This window comes from Oxyura jamaicensis, chromosome 3 (genome assembly GCF_011077185.1).
Source record: "Oxyura jamaicensis isolate SHBP4307 breed ruddy duck chromosome 3, BPBGC_Ojam_1.0, whole genome shotgun sequence".
NCBI lineage: Eukaryota > Metazoa > Chordata > Aves > Anseriformes > Anatidae > Oxyura > Oxyura jamaicensis.
The window spans coordinates 101,078,966-101,095,176 of NC_048895.1; the positions used below are offsets into that span (position 1 = coordinate 101,078,966).

The following is a 16,211-nucleotide window of genomic DNA, read 5'->3' on the forward strand; positions in this document are numbered from 1 at the left end:
ATTCTGTTACAAAATGGTGTATTTGTTTTTTTGCAAGCCTGCCCTCAAATCACTTATCATACAATACAAAGAACATTTTCCATAAAATTGAAGTAGAATATGCATGTGTGTGAGAATTCCTTCTTCATGCATGTACTGCTCTCTGCACAGAGGAGCCCCATTCTGGAAAAAAAAAAAAAAAAAAAAAAAAGGAAAAAAAAGGAAAAAAGGGGGAGGGGGAACATACTTTGATAGTAATTTGTAAATATATTGCATCTGAGAGAGGAAAAAACTGAGAAATCACATTCCCCCCTTCCCCCCCTCCCCCCCATCCAGAGGCTGCTAGTGCAGCCTCTTAATCCTACCTCCCATTCCCTTGGCCTAAGATAGGGCGCAGAAAGGAGCATAAAGGAGTCACCATGTTTTCTTGAAATGGAGGGCCTAAATAAAAAATGAAGGTAATAGAGCTTCAGGAATTGCAAAGGAGCAGAGGGAGAGAAAGAGGGAGAATACAGCCCAGCCCTGTCTTTTAAGATGTGGAAAGGCCATGTACTTTGCTGCTGCACCTGCTGCCCACGCCGCACGCTGTATTATTGAAGAGGACCGCAGTCCAATCTGCATCTCAAATAGCTGATTTGTAGATGAGGTCATTCCTTCTGTGGTCGTCTGTTTGCTGTGGTGGGGATGGGCTGTTGCCTAGCAGTAGGCCACAAAGTCCCAGCAGGTTTCTTGAGTCAGCAGCCGTCCTCTGTTCCCCTCACTACTCCCCTGCCCTCATTTCAGATTCAAATCCAGTCTTGACCTTAATAAATAAAACTCCAAATCATTCGTCTCTTTTCTAAGTTCAAAGTGCTGGTGATGTGCTAGGAATTGACAGTCGCTTTTGATGATTCATTGGTTTGGTTCCTTGATAAGCAAAATACAAACCCAGAGACACCCATATCACGTGAAGGGAGGGATGATAGATAGTGCCTGGCTGGAAAAAAAAAAAAAAAAAAAAAAAAAAAAAAGAAAAAACACCCTCCGTGAGCTGGATGCATGGATGCTGCTCTGCTGGTTAAACATGGCAGAGAGGATTAAAAGATCAGCAGCACATTTATTGAAGTATTTAAACACGTCAGAGATGGGTTTGTAAAATTTAAGCTAGTTTCCGTGTATGACTCTCAGGGAATCAATTATGCCTTTCCTGTTAATTTTGACAGCCACTTCACAGTGGGCAATGCTCATTTGAAACACTTTTTAAGAGGCATTTTCTTCTTTCAAAAGCAGCTAAAGCTCCTTACTTGCTAAGTAAAGCACATCAAGCTGGTGGAAGGAGAAAAAGAAATCAGTCACCGTTTCAAATTAAAAAGAGAGAAAAAAAAAAAAAAAAAAAAGAAAAGGAAAAAAGAAAAAGAAACAGGGCAAAGAAGATGAAAACACTGAAGTACAAAGCTGCCTTTAGAAACTGCAATACATATATGTTGTCACCAATTGGTGTCTGATAAGTTGACAGAAACTGCAGTTTAAGTGCTTTTATTTTAGGAGTGATCTGCTGACAAAAGACACATGTGCAAACCATGCCATTTAGATGAAGGAGTCATATTCACTTTTTTAAGTACAATTTATTTATTTTTTCCAGATTATAATGTTTTCTAGGAAGAAAGAAGTACAAAGACCCCTCAGCCCTAAAACAAAACCAAACATCTCAGCACAAATTGGAGCCTTGATAGCTCAAAGCAAGAGCCTCACAAACATCTATTAGAAGCAGGAAATGTCTAATGGAAAACTTACAAACATCTGATACATGAAAGAGAAGGCACAAAACAGGAAAGCAGAGGCATGAACAGCTAATTGCTGTAGATTCCTCACAACATTCACTGAAACACAGCAAGACACATCAGCACTGGGGTATACAACCACCATTAAAGTATTAGTAACAACACACAGAAAACTGCTGCTAAAAAAAAAAAAAAAAAAAAAAAAAAAAAAAAAAAAAAGAGCTAACACTTGGGACAAAATGAATTTGGTTCTACTTGTTACAAGGAGGTTTTGAAGGTGGCCAGAGGCCTCCTGGTGTGCTGCTTCCCAGCTAAATCATACAATGAAAGCTTGCAAGAATAATTTTTAAAAATATTGCTCATTTTTCACACTAAAAAAAGGTACACAACTAATCTATATATCTTAATCTATATATCTTGCCAGGTATTACATACATGCCCAATCCTACAGCTGAAACTTGTATTTAGTTCTGAAAAGCTTTGGACAGTCTAAGGAAAATGTGAAATTTTGAGCAAGAGCAGTACAGTATGCTGGGGCATGGACATGCAGCAAGCACACAGCACCTATTCTGGCCCTTGTAAATGCCTGCTGCTTGTCTGATTTGAATAAAGTTATGCCTGCTACTGTCAGATCTGAATTTGGCTCATGGTCTTCATGCAAATTGCCGCTTGCCTGAATGTGTGCACCATATTAAGAATGCAAATATGTTTGGACTAGATGATTGTTCCTTTATTTGCTGTACACCCTAATTCACTAGGAGCTGAATCAGGGTAGTTTTGGTATGTGCAGAAGGCAGACTCAAACAAAAATGCATGAAACTGTTTGCAAATAAGTAATTATTTCAATAGATCTGATCTTAACAGTAACTCTTTTGATGAATAAATGTTTTCTTCAACATAGTCAACATATAAAAAAATTGAAAATATGTTTGAAAAAAATAGGCACTCTTCAGGATGTGAAATGAAGTACCTTTTTCTGCACACACCCCATATATGCTTACGTCCAGGATTCCAAAATTTCCTATCTGTGATACTTTGAGCTCTGAAAGCTAGAACAAGCCACTTTATCTTTTTTTCTGAATTTCAACCCACAAACATTCTGCAAAGTTAATCACTTTTATTTGCCTATTGGAAAGGCATCCAGCACTGATCTGGAGACATCTGGAAACCTAAAAAACAATCCCTCCTTTATAATTTGTTCAAATGAGTGATAACCATACCCATTAAAAATGTAGATCTTATTTCTCATTTGAATTTCTGTGATATACTTTTTCATTCCTTCTCACTTCCAGCTGTTATTCTGGACCTCTGCCAACCTTCTGCAAGGCTTTTTTATTATTATTTTTTTTATTATTATTATTATTATTTTATTTTAAGTAAAAAATTTAAAAACAGAGAAAAGAGAAATTAAAAAAAGAAACAGTATTTCTAGTTTTCAGAAATAGACTAACTACAAAATTCATTCAATGAATTTTAAAATTTTTGTTTTGCTTTTGGTTTTTCTTGTATGTGCTTTAAAAAATACTCTCAATTATTTAGAAGGAAAGACCCTAAAAATTAGAGATATATTATTTCATAAGAAAACAAAACAAAACAAAACAAAACCAAAAAAAATAAAAAAAAAGAAAAGAAAAAAAAAATAATAAAAAATAATAATATAAAAGTATAGCCATGTTTTAAGAGAGCACTATTCTTTCCTGTGGGAAAATTCACACATTCCTTGCATGGAGATATTAAGTTTGAACTTTCAGTCATTTAATGAGTTCCCAATCCAACAAAGCATCTAAGCATGTTTCCTAAGCACAAAGCACTTCGGCACATTCTTGTTCCATCCCTGAATGGGGGTGGAGTGCTGAATCACGCCAAGAGCTCTGGCTGAGCCATGGCAGCGTGGCAGGCTACCACTGCCCCAGTGTTTTCAGTCTGCAGCAAGGACAGGTATGGCAGCAATTACATCACGTCAAGAATTAAACCCAGACCTGGTTTGCAAACTTTTTGCTGTCCTATTATAATGTCACAAATTTATAATGCAAAATTGTAAACACACTTCTGCCATATTAAATAAATAAATAAATAATAAATAAATAAATAATCCACTGGGGATTTAAATTTGCTCACTTTCAACATGTACAAGCACTGTAAGGTTGAATATGTATACAAATATGACATAATAATGTGATAAAGCCTTGTATTGTAAGTGTACAACTCATATTGCACTGTGTTTTGGGTATGAAAGTGGAGGTAGAATTGCAAACACCACCAGGCAGATTATACATTTGGGGCTTTCAAATATTCTGCTGCATGGTGGCTGCAGGATGTATGCCCACACAAATATACAGCACACATACAGCACACAGGTGAGTTGCAGCAGTGTCCCTGAGAATCAGATAAAGAGATGACGTATCAAATAGATGTAACAAATACATTTTCAGTTAAATTAAAAGTAAGATTATCTCATCAGTCGTATTCTCTAACTAACCTTTACATTTAAGTTTACAGTAAAAGTTTTGTTACTTGAAATTACGTTTTCTCATTTTCTCTTTCCCCAGGGTGTTCAGCAATATTTTAAATGTTACATTTTTTAAAATAGTAATATTGCCATATATATATATATATATATACTTATTTTCTATTTCACATGAAGGTTGTATCTGAAATAATCCTGTCTGAAATTTAAACACTCATTCTTTTTGTGTCCAAGACTCCCTGTGATATCAGTGAGGAATGTGGGCTTGCACCCATTTCTGATTTGCCTTTTCAACAAATACCTTTGGCAGTGGTAGAGGTAGTAGCCAGTTCTCTATAGAGATAAGCACTTAGCAAATGAAGAAAGCAAAGAATGAATAGGATTCCTAAGAATTTAGGCCTGCCTCACTACCACAATGCCAAGCTGCTTTACGCTGATGTAACTCCACAATAACAAAACCTTCGATTGGGCCACTTGGTTTTGTGTTCACTTTCTGCTTGGCGTTTCTTTAATTTGTATCCCTTTGTGGTGATTCTATGTAAAGCTTTAAGAATTACAATCCTGATTTACTTCCTACATATTGCTTCCAGTCTTCAAGAGCCAAATTCTGAAAAGTATACATTACACCCATCACATATGTTCAGATTGAGTACAGGTATCAGAAAACAGATAAACATGGGTGAATATTTTAATTAACAATATTTTTTAATGGTAAAATAAAAATATACACAGGAACACTATTTCCAACTGAAAAAATAAGGAATTTAATGCACCCCAATTTAAAAAGTCTGCTTATACAATTTGAAATTCTCTGTTGCATTTTAACAAAAAGGAAAAACATTTTTTTTAAAAAAAAAAAAAAAGAAAGAAAGAAAGAAAGAAAAAAGGAAAAAGCTTTCAAAAGGCTGAGAAATTCTACTGCAGAATGGGTATAAGCAGGAAAATAAAAAATGAATCCCTGCATGTTTCATCTGTGCAGGGTTGGCAAAGTTTGAGGAAGGGGGAATTGTGCTTACGCAGAGGAGGATGCCCATGGTGCGCTCGCTGGCCTGGAGACGTCAGCCATGCTTCTGCACGCTCTCACCAAAGGCAGGCTGGAGCGGTGTTCGCCCCACCATGTCAGCCCATCTGCTGCTCTCGTTTCCCTGTGAGTGCCTCCCCTCACACAAACATCCTCTGCTTTACTACAGGCACGTTGAGAACATGTTTTCTTTAGAAGGGAAACAAACGAGGAAGGGAGAAAAAAAAATAATGAGAAGAAAAAAAAATCATATATTCCAAACAAGACAAAGAAATGCGAGGCTAGTCCTGCCTTGCTTTAGAGAGCTGCTCTGTATTCAGGGGTTAGCCCGGGTGGAGAATGATGCTGTTGTCTCACAAAGGACTCACGTTGAGCTGAATCTTTGATTACAGGACAAGTGCCTGTATTAGGCCCCTTGTTGCGCTTGCATTCTGCTCCTGCCATTTGTACAAAATTTCTGAGTGATCTCTTTGTGAATATGGACCCCAACTGAATCAAAGACCAGCTCTCTCTCTCCCCCCCCCCTCCCCCCCTATTTTTCTGCAAGCACCCCTTCTCTTTCTGATCCTCCTCTCCCTCTCTCTCCCTTTAGCCTATTCACTAGCCAGGCAGAGGTTAGGAAAAGGGAATGCTATGGATACTAAAAAATACAATCAATGGTAAACCCTAGAAATAGAAGTGGAGGTGGCTTTTGGTGTCTTTTAAGTTTTCCCCTCAAATTCTGCCATGTTTCCTGCATGAGTGGTGTATAGCTTTGTGCTTTTCATACTGGGATTTGTGCTCGTCATCTTCTTGTGTGCCTTGCCGTGTTAGATAAAGAGGAGCCCAGAGCTGCTGCTGTAACCATGGCCACTCCTTAGCAAATTTCTCCCAGTGTATGAGGCAGGGCAAAGGAAAGATGCACCACCAGATGCACAAATGTTGCAGATCTCTAAGGAAATGCAAGTGTGCCCCAAACCCACTGAATCTGTAGGTGTTATCTCTTTTAAGCAAAATCACCCGGCTCTCAGCATATGCAATGTGGAAAACAAATATGTAATCAACCTAGATTAAAACCCAACTTCAGTCAAATGCCATGCAGGCTTCACAGAGGCTGGGGAAGCTGGATTTTTTATGCATCTGCCTAAATTGAAAAGGTTATTTCACTGTCTTCAAGATGACTCTTGAGCTGAAGGCAGGGCTAAGGGCTGCTGCCCTGAAAGAAGGGGAGTTGCTAGGAGATAAGTCCAAGATTTCAGACAGCATTGGTCGGAGTTATCTCTAATTGACAGCTGCTTACCCTAAGGGTCTAATTCTAACCTTGAGACCAAAACCATAATGAGAGGGCAGCTTTCCTTCACCCCTGTTTTCTAGCCAGGGCAAGGAGATTACTACAGGCCTGTTCTTCTCTGGTTATTGTTATGCTTCTTTTAGTGGGGCAGCCCTGTGAGACCCAGAGCCTGCTGTGCTTTCTGAGGCTATACTTTGCATCAGTGAGCCCTGTCTGATTCATACCACCTGAATAAACTTGCTCTTACAGTTAAGATGGTCTCTTTTTTTTTTTTTTTTTTTTTTGAAAGGGGGAAGGGTACAAAGAAAATCTCTTAAATATAAAAGCTTTTTGCTTTTTTTTTTTTTCTTTTTTTTTTTTTAGCAGATATTTTAGTGTATGGTCTATGGTTAACCCTTTCAGGGTACTTAAACTGTCATTGTTAGTTTTAAATCAAGTCCATGCTGTTAGCAAGTTGCTGTTATTTAGGACTCAAAATGAAACAAAGAGAAACATTCAAAGAAAAGAGATTAGCAGACCCAGGAAAATAAAGTTTTTTTTTTTTTTTAAAAAAAAAATATATATATATATATATTATTTTTATTTTTTTTTGACTAGACTTGCTAGCATATTGATTTATGTAGAAAATTTACTGGAAAACTTTGACTTTTGTTTTGATCATAACTTTTCTATAAACAGCTGAACAATATACCACAGCTCTAAACCAAATTTTGTTATTTGTTATACTGATATAAATCTGGCCTTCTTCCTCTGAACTCAGTGCAACTACTCTGGATTTATGCTAGGGTGACTGAAAACATAATTTGGCTAAACATTTCCAGGGGGACTATTAAGAACAGGGAAAGCCAGGCTTCATCGGTCTTGTTTAGAAATCCTCCACTCTACCCAGTCCCTTTTCCCCCTCCCCCCAGCCCAAAATAAATAAATAAATAAATCCCCCAAATATGATTTTTTTTTTTCTTTTAAATTTAACCCCATGAATTCTTGAGTCTTAGACACTTTCATGTTTGACAATGAAAATGACTTGTTCTGTTTTTTTTGTTTGTTTTTTTAAGTAGGCAAGATCAATTAAATATGTATGTCCTAAGCTGCATCCAAAATCTGCATCGTCTGCTGTGCCTGTCCTTTTGATGGAGAATGAACCAATTCATAAATGTGATTTTTCTGTGGGAACTGTCTCTGAAGGACAACATGGAGTTGGAAACCCAGTGACTCACCTATCATTTTGCAGGTACAAAACGGGGCAGAAGTGAAGCTCATTCTTTCACTGACGAGAAAAGAGGATCTTTCCAATCCCTTCTTCCTCAGTATTAAAAGCCTGCCAATTTTGGATGGGGTTTTAGGTACCTTTTCACCCTTGAGAAATGCACCAAGACTAAAGGCTTGCTTCACAAAGACCGACTGCTAGTGTGGATGTTTTCAAAGTTAGCAGTGTGATCGTTTGGATTGCATTATGATATTCTTATTCTGGAAGCAGAGTCCACTGGGCAAATTAATTTCTGAAGGCATAGCTGAATGCCTGCCTGCCAAAGTGGTTAATGAGTGTATCACCAGTGAGTCAGAGTGGAGTCAGCAAGGGAGGCTGGACAATGATAAAACAGCAGAGAGGGAAGCTCAGACCTTGGCATCATCCTCATCTTTGCTCTTGAGGGAGTGTGTAAAAAAGACAACATTCTAAGCTCTTAGAAAAATAGTCTTTAATGAGTCCCATAGAAGAAACCCATAGCAAGGGTTCTGTGGAGGCTGAAGGAATTTCAAAGTACAGAGACAAAAACCTAGTAGCGTGTACTTGCATATCCATATATGATGGAAAGCAATGAATCTCAGCTGCAGTTTCATTTTTTTTCTTTCTGTTTAATTTATTACTTATATTTTTCCTAATACTCTGAGTCCACTTTTGTACTGCATATGACTATTGCTTCTTGTAGCCACAGAATTTTATATCTTTCAAATGGAATTTGTGTATTCTTTATGCTTCAAATAAAAATAGGAATATGGTTCAGTGGTATATTTGCAATACTGTCTATTTCTATAGCATTTTTTCTTATTATTTAATAAGTTTCATGTGTTTGAAAACTAATGTTTGTCTGATATGTAATTCAAATTTATGTAGAAACTGCTGCGAGAGTATTCACAAGAGTTGCCTTGTTGCCCAGCAGAGCAACTTTATTTTCTTAGTACTGCCTTGATCAAGCTACCTAAAATATTTGTTTCTTCATCTGGAACAATGAAAATAATGAATATTAACTGCTCCCATGAAACACTGTGACCTTCACAAAGGAAAGCAAAAAAAAAGAAACAGCACCAAAAAGGAAACATCATCCTCACAAATTCCAGAACAGTGATATAAAATTAGGAGAACTGTCATGCAGTTTGACAGGGACACAAAGGAGTGTAAGGCACCTAACCTGCCTGGGTTGCTGTAATATAAGTCTGCACCATGAGTTAGGAAATTTTCCTTAATTTTTATCTTGCTATGTATATCATTCTCCGGGCTAGGATAGCCCATCTACATTAGGGAAAGAGAGATAAGACAGACTGATGCCTGTAAATGGAAATGATGCCTGTAAAAACTGCTGACCTCAGGAATAAGAGAAGGGGACTTAGTTCCATGTCCTGGATCATGTTCTAGTTCTCTGAATTGCAAGTATGTAGGTATTTCCACAACGCTGGTGTTGGCACTGGGTTGTACTGGGGTGCTGGTGCATTGCCCCTGTTAGCCCACTTCTTCCTTGTGTATAAGCTTCTGGTGGTCTTATAAGTATTTTTCCCAGTTCTCTAAAATGATTTCCAGAACAGTAATTGTTTTAAAAAAAAAAAAAATACAAATAGTTATGGCAAGAGAGGGCTTGATTCTGTTCCTTCTGAAACCAGTGAGACTACTAAAAAGCTCACAATTTGCAACTGCAGAAGTGCCCTATGTACTACACTTTCAGGATGTGAATATATGTTGTAATAGCTGGTCATTAATATAACATTTTATTAGTTTTAATAAAAGAGGATATATATGTTAGTAAACTTGCAGGAATAAATATGTGTGTTCAAAGTAGGGCACACATCTGCTTTTATACATGGTATCAGACTATGCTTTAAATAAACATTTCCCTTTCTACATGCTTTCAGATATCTAACATCCTCACCTTTTCCTTCCAAAGCCATTTTAAACTTTCTGGTAATGTGACACACCAGAACAAAACAAAAAATCTTCAAGTCCTTGGAAATGGGCCAACATCCCTCTGATAATTAAGAAAACTACATTTGACCACAGGATATAACGATGTTGTTTTTATTTTTGAGAACAAAATCTTTAAATACTATTTTCCTTACATAGTAAACTGAAGGTTTGCCTCCTAATAGAGACTTTTTTTTTTTTTTTTTTTTTTTTCCCCGCTATCAATCACTGGGAAACAGCTTATGTCTTTCTCAGTATGCCATATATTTATGCCCTCCCCCAGTTTCTAGAAGTCCTCCTTGATGTACAACGCTACATTTTGAAAATCAACATCTTGTTTCTTGCCAGAACCAGTAGATATGCCAGCCAGTTTTAGCTGGTTTCTATTTTTTTTTTTTTCTCTTTGTGCTAGGAGTAAAAAATAAAATAAAAAATAATAAGGATATTTTGCTGACTTTAGATCTTAGCCTATCAGATGAAGACTTACTGGTGCATTAGAGGCCTATTCAAAATAAGGCTTTTCTTGCAACAGGAGCCCCTAACAATTGGTAATGAGGACAGATTCTGAATTGTTTGCGAGCAGCTGCTTAGTAGGTAAGAGCTTGTTTGGATTCAATTGAACAGTGTTTTTAGAAGCAGTTACTGACCCCTGACCCTTCCTACAGACTGGGTTGATGGGATTAGGGAAAGCTAGCGTTCAGCTTACACTCGTCTATAACAAGCTGGCAAGAGATAACATACTTTTTAATTATCAAGTTACACCTCTGCCAAAGTTTGTCCACGAATTTACCAAATAGGTCAATGAACTATAAGAAATCAAGCTAGGCTAGGGGATAATAGTTACATAATAAAACAGTCTTGGGGGAGATATAATTAATGCATTTCTGTGATCCTTTCTTTCCCCTTCATAAATATGTCAAATCTTACTTCACATGCCTTTTATATGCATTGTACAGACATATGTTTATGTGGTACTTATATTAATGCATCTTAAAAAGTAAAATAGATTTGAATTACTCCTTAGAGTTACTAAGAAGGTGGTCAAAGAAAAAAAAAAAATAAAAAAATCCAATACATGAATCTTAAATTGAAACAACAAGCAAAATAAGTGTTCTACCACTCTGAAGCTGAGTAATATAAAAATACCTACTATTGGCTAGGAGCCAAATTGCCTGGCAGTCTACAACCATAAGGAAAGGAGACAATTGTGATATTATTCACCTGGAACAATTAATGACAATTTCTGACAAAAGCCCTAAGGATTTTATGTCTTAATTTTAATTAATTAAAACTAAACCAAAAATATAAAGCTTAATTATTTTAAGAGATTCTTTCTGGTAACGTGTGAAAAATTCTTCAGTTGAAATTATTTAAAGGCCCATAACTTTATTAGTTCACCGCTTTGCTAGAACACGTTGTCTATGGGAAACATTTAGTTGTGGGATATTATTCGTGCAATAACCACAACATTTATGCATACCAAGACCTTTAGTGGATTTAAAGAACCAATTGATAAAATAAAATACAGTGAGCAGTCCTGCTTTGTAAGCAATACAGATATTTTGAAAGACATGGTGTGTGTTGGAAGCTGGGGTAGATTTGCCAATAGACCTTCAGTAGTTGTGTTCTTGATTTCTGAAGGGCACTGCAGACCCAGTAGATTTCAAAGTAGTACTTGGAACTTCTGTTCATTCTTTCAAATACCTTTTCTGTGAGGGAATGAGGGTTTCAAGCCCAGGTTCCATTTCTGGATAGGCCTGCTGGAGCAGGTCCCATCTTTAAAAAAGAGAACTCCAAGAGCAGAGAGTAACTCTGAGCTGCAAGAGACAGTATATATCCTTATGTTTGCCCTTTATCATCATGGGAATTACCACACACCATCATTTCATGAAGCGGCCAGTTGCCCTCTCAAAAAACAGCTGTACATTTTCTTTCCACCACCCCATCAGAATTCCGCTTCGGAATGTCATTGCTTTAATGGTCAGATGCCTTTTAATTTCCATCCTAAAGCTATTAATGGCTATTCTATATCCATTAGTTCATTTGCCAGCAATTTCTTTTAGTCTGAATAGTGCTTTCTCTTCCCTGCAGTTTACTTCCCTAATGTTTATACATAGCAATCACTTGCATCAAATCTTGTTTTGCTAAACTAAATAAGCCAAATTTTTAGGCTATTTTCACATGGCTGCTTTTCTGTCTTCCTGATTTTACTATAGCCTGTTTCTATTTAATATATATGCATATTCCTTAATGTGAATGTCCAGAATTGTACAGTATTTTGGAGGACCTCTCAAAAGTGTCTGATTCTGTGTAAATATTTCTACCTATATATCTCAAGACTGCATCTGCAAGGCTGTCTTCCTGCTGGCTCTAAGGACCTTCTTCTCTTGATAATTTAAAGTGTTATCCTGGTTTATAAAAGAATATAGCTATTGAATTTTGCGCTATTGAATTTCATCCTTTTTCTATTACTTCAGTCTCCAAGATATATATATTTTTCTTCCTGTATAATAATCCAATAATGTATTGACAGTGCAAGTGGAGGGTACAGGAGAAAAGTGTAGCAACAAAGGATGTGTCTGCAAAGATCAGCTTTAGACTATCAGGGTTAGTCATCCTAGACTGCTTCTACAACTATGCAAAGGAGATGAGCTCATCTAGAAGTTGACTCAGAACAAGAGATGCATTAGCTGGTCTGAATTGTGCTTGGAGAAGTTCATCTGCCATTTGCCATCCGAACACCCAAAATTTATGTCAATCTTTGTGATTACTCCCAATATTTCTTTACTTTCTGAAAGATATATAAAAAATTAATCCCCTCTACCTCACTCTTCCTATTTTGGCCCAGTGTTAGTAACCTTATAGACAGCCTCTTTTGTACCATAATGTTCCTTTACCACTCCCAGTCTCTTCTGTAAACCTGATGTTTTTTGTGGTGGTACTGTACTGATTGCTGTGCTGAGGTTCATATTATCTCTGTCTCAAAAAAGTCTGACAAATATCAGTATCTAATGAGGCATATTTTGCTTATGACAAAACCATATTACATGGTCTTTGGGGCTTTCAGTCCTAATTTTACTGATGTTTGTCCTGCTGAGGTCACTTTAAAGGATCCTGTATCTAGTAGGGTGATTTTTTCTTAATGTAGATTGCTACATTTCTATACTTCAGTTATAAGGACCATCACGAGGTTGATAGATTTATTCCAGCCAGTTGTTATGGGAATTTGGGTTTTATGCATCCATTATTTTGCATTTGTGAGACTGAAGGATATCTGAGTACACTCAGTTTGAGTTTAATAAACTATTTGTGTATAATGTTCACTTTGCTTGTGGAAATATCTTTTTCTGATTGCTTTCCAGTGTGTAATGCCATGTTCAAAAGCATTAATCTGATTGAAAACTAAAGTAATGTTTAAATTTTTGGCCAAATTCAAATTGACCCAATTACAGACCTTCCATGTATATTTCATCTTAATTGGAAAACCTTTCACTTTCCTGTCTTTTTCTCCTTCTAAGCACATACCTGAAGAATCTTTACCTCCATTATTTGTTGAATCTGATTTCCCTAAAGAGGTCAGATTCAGGTTGATTTTAAGCAAATTTCACTTTTGACAAATCTCACTTTAGAATTTCTTCACTTTGAAGTCATAGTTTTCACAGAATCACAGAATCACAGAATAATCTAGGTTGGAAGAGACCTCCAAGATCACCGAGTCCAACCTCTGACTAACAAGTCCTCCACTAAACCATATCCCTAAGCTCTACATCTAAACGTCTTTTCAAGACCTCCAGGGATGGTGACTCAACCACATCCCTCGGCAGGCTATTCCAGTGACTAACAACCCGTTCAGTAAAGAAGTTCTTCCTAATATCCAACCTAAACCTCCCCTGGCGCAACTTTAGCCCATTCCCCCTCATCCTGTCACCAGGCACGTGGGAGAATAGACCAACCACCAACTCGCTACAGTCTCCTTTCAGGTACCTGTAGAGTGCAATAATGTCGCCCCTGAGCCTCCTTTTCTCCAGGCTAAACAGTCCCAGCTTCCTCAGCCGCTCCTCGTAAGACTTGTTCTCCAGACCCTTCACCACCTTCGTAGCCCTTCTCTGGACTCGCTCGAGCACCTCCATGTCCTTCTTGTAGCGAGGGGCCCAAAACTGAACACAGTACTCGAGGTGCGGCCTCACCAGAGCCGAGTACAGGGGGACAATCACTTCCCTGGACCTGCTGGCCACGCTGTTTCTTATGCAAGCCAGGATGCTGCTGGCCTACTTGTCCGCCTGAGCACACTGCTGGCTCATATTCAGCCGACTGTCAACCAATACTCCCAGGTCCTTCTCTGCCAGGCAGCTTTCTAACCACACATCTCCCAGCCTGTAGCGCTGTTTGGGGTTGTTGGGCCCCAGGTGCAGGACCCGGCACCTGGCCTTGCAGAACTTCATACCGTTGGCCTCGGCCCATTGGTCCAGCCTCTCCAGATCCTCCTGCAGAGCCTTCCTACCCTCAAGCAGATCGACACACGCACCTAACTTGGTGTTGTCTGCAAACTTGCTGAGGGCGCACTCGATCCCCTCGTCCAGATCCTCGATGAAGATGTTAAAGAGGACTGGTCCCAGTACCGAGCCCTGGGGGACTCCACTAGTGACCGGCCTCCAACTGGGTTTGACTCCATTCACCACAACTCTCTGGGCCCGGCCATCCAGCCAGCTCTTAAGCCAATGAAGTGTGCGCCAGTCCAAGCCATGAGCAGCCAGTTTCCTGAGGAGAATGCTGTGGGGGACGGTGTCAAATGCCTTACTGAAGTCAAGGTAGACCACGTCCACAGCCTTTCCCTCATCCACTAAGCGTGTCACCTTGTCATAGAAGGAGATCAGGTTTGTCAAGCAGGACCTGCCCTTCGTAAACCCATGCTGACTAGGCCTGACCGCCTGCTTGCCCTGCAACTGCCACCAAAGAAATTTCTCTTTGGAGATCAGTGTTTTTTTCCATTCCTTGTAGGCTCGCTACTTATGCTTAATGTCATTTGAAAGTTGGTTATTCTTCCAGTTAGGTCTGGAAAGTTCTTGTACCTTTTTTTTTCCTTTTTTTTTTTTTTTTTTTCCTCTTTGCCTGGCATACAGATTCCAGATAGCTTTAACAGGTTTGACATGGAGAGATTCCAGGCTGCCTCCAAAATCAAATCCCTGAGTTCCTTAGTTCATTTGGCCTCCCTAAATAGTTACCTTGGGCTCCATCCAAACTCAGCAGCTTGCGCACACAGTGCAGTGCCTGCTGTCCCAGTTGCTTGATCCCCAGATAGTGTACAGTGTCAGTGCAAGGTGCCTCTCCCTCCTGACTCATGTGCCCAGATTTCCTTCTCATCAAAATCAAAGTTCAGCATGGGAGGGGAATAGGTCTGTGCCAAGGTTTTACCCTCATATACTTGGGATATGGCCAAGGCTTATTTCCAGATTTGGGAGCTCAGAATTGCTCCAGACTGTCGTTAGTTTAGATGAATTCAGTCTTTTGGAAACGAGGAACGTTAATGAATTTTAATTGCAATTTTTGTTTGTTTTGTTTTGTTTTTTGTTTTGTTTTCAGTTAAAACTATGTCCACTGAAGACACTTTTAAGTCAACAACAACACTTCTTCAGGTGTATGAACACAATTTGGCTGGTAGTACTGCATTTGCTCACAACAGAATAATTCTTTTTTTTTTTTTTTTTTTTTTTTTTTTTTTGCCTATCTCCACAGGTAATTTTACCTAAACAATATTGCAATATTGGTTCATTTCATTTTTTATTTTTATCTTTTTTAATGTAATGAAAATGCATTTCTAGAGACCCACATTTACTTTCATGTTACCTTTTGCCAGCATATTGTGCTTTCGACTACAGCCATCATTACTGAAGTTTCATTCAGTGTTTTAAAAACTCAAGCTCCTCGATGCTGCTGCATTAGTGCAAAGTCATCTTCCCAACTGCAACTAATTCTACATCTAATGCACTACCAGCTGTGCCCAACTGTATCCGACTGACATTAGTCTTTTCATTGATTAAAGTAGTTTGGGATAAGACGTCCACTGTTGTGTAAGTAACATAAAAAAAAAAAAAAAAAAAAAAAAGGAATACTTCTGCACTTTATGAAGGTGATTCGATTCTCAGTCTGAAATTTTCTATTACTGTGGTGCTGAAAGCCTACAGAGACACCAGTTTACTAATAAATACTCTCTGTCTTGTAAGGCCAGCCTTGGTCTAATGGCTGGTCTAATTAAAGTTTACATCAGATTGTGATAGATGAGTTATCAACGACACAATGCGATGTCTTCAAATTCCAGTGTGGATCTCTACATCTCTGTGCAACTGGTGATGAAAAAGTGTGAAATATTAGCTAAGGGGAGGCTATATGGCTTACTATTGCATGCATACACAAAATGTATGGATAACAAAGGTGATATGGAAGATATGAAATTAATAAGAACTACAAAATATTGGGTAAGAGCCATCCTGGCTCCAAGTTAAGGAAGGACATGCATGTTTTTTCTTCCTTCTCACTAATGTTTT

General features: G+C 38.2%; 1 long non-coding RNA gene across 1 annotated transcript in view; it reads right to left on the minus strand.

The window, feature by feature from the left end:
* The window catches only part of LOC118164377, a 703,421-nt gene that overhangs the window by 469,234 nt on the left and 217,976 nt on the right, over positions 1–16,211 (minus strand). The gene's annotated exons all lie outside the window — the stretch shown is intronic.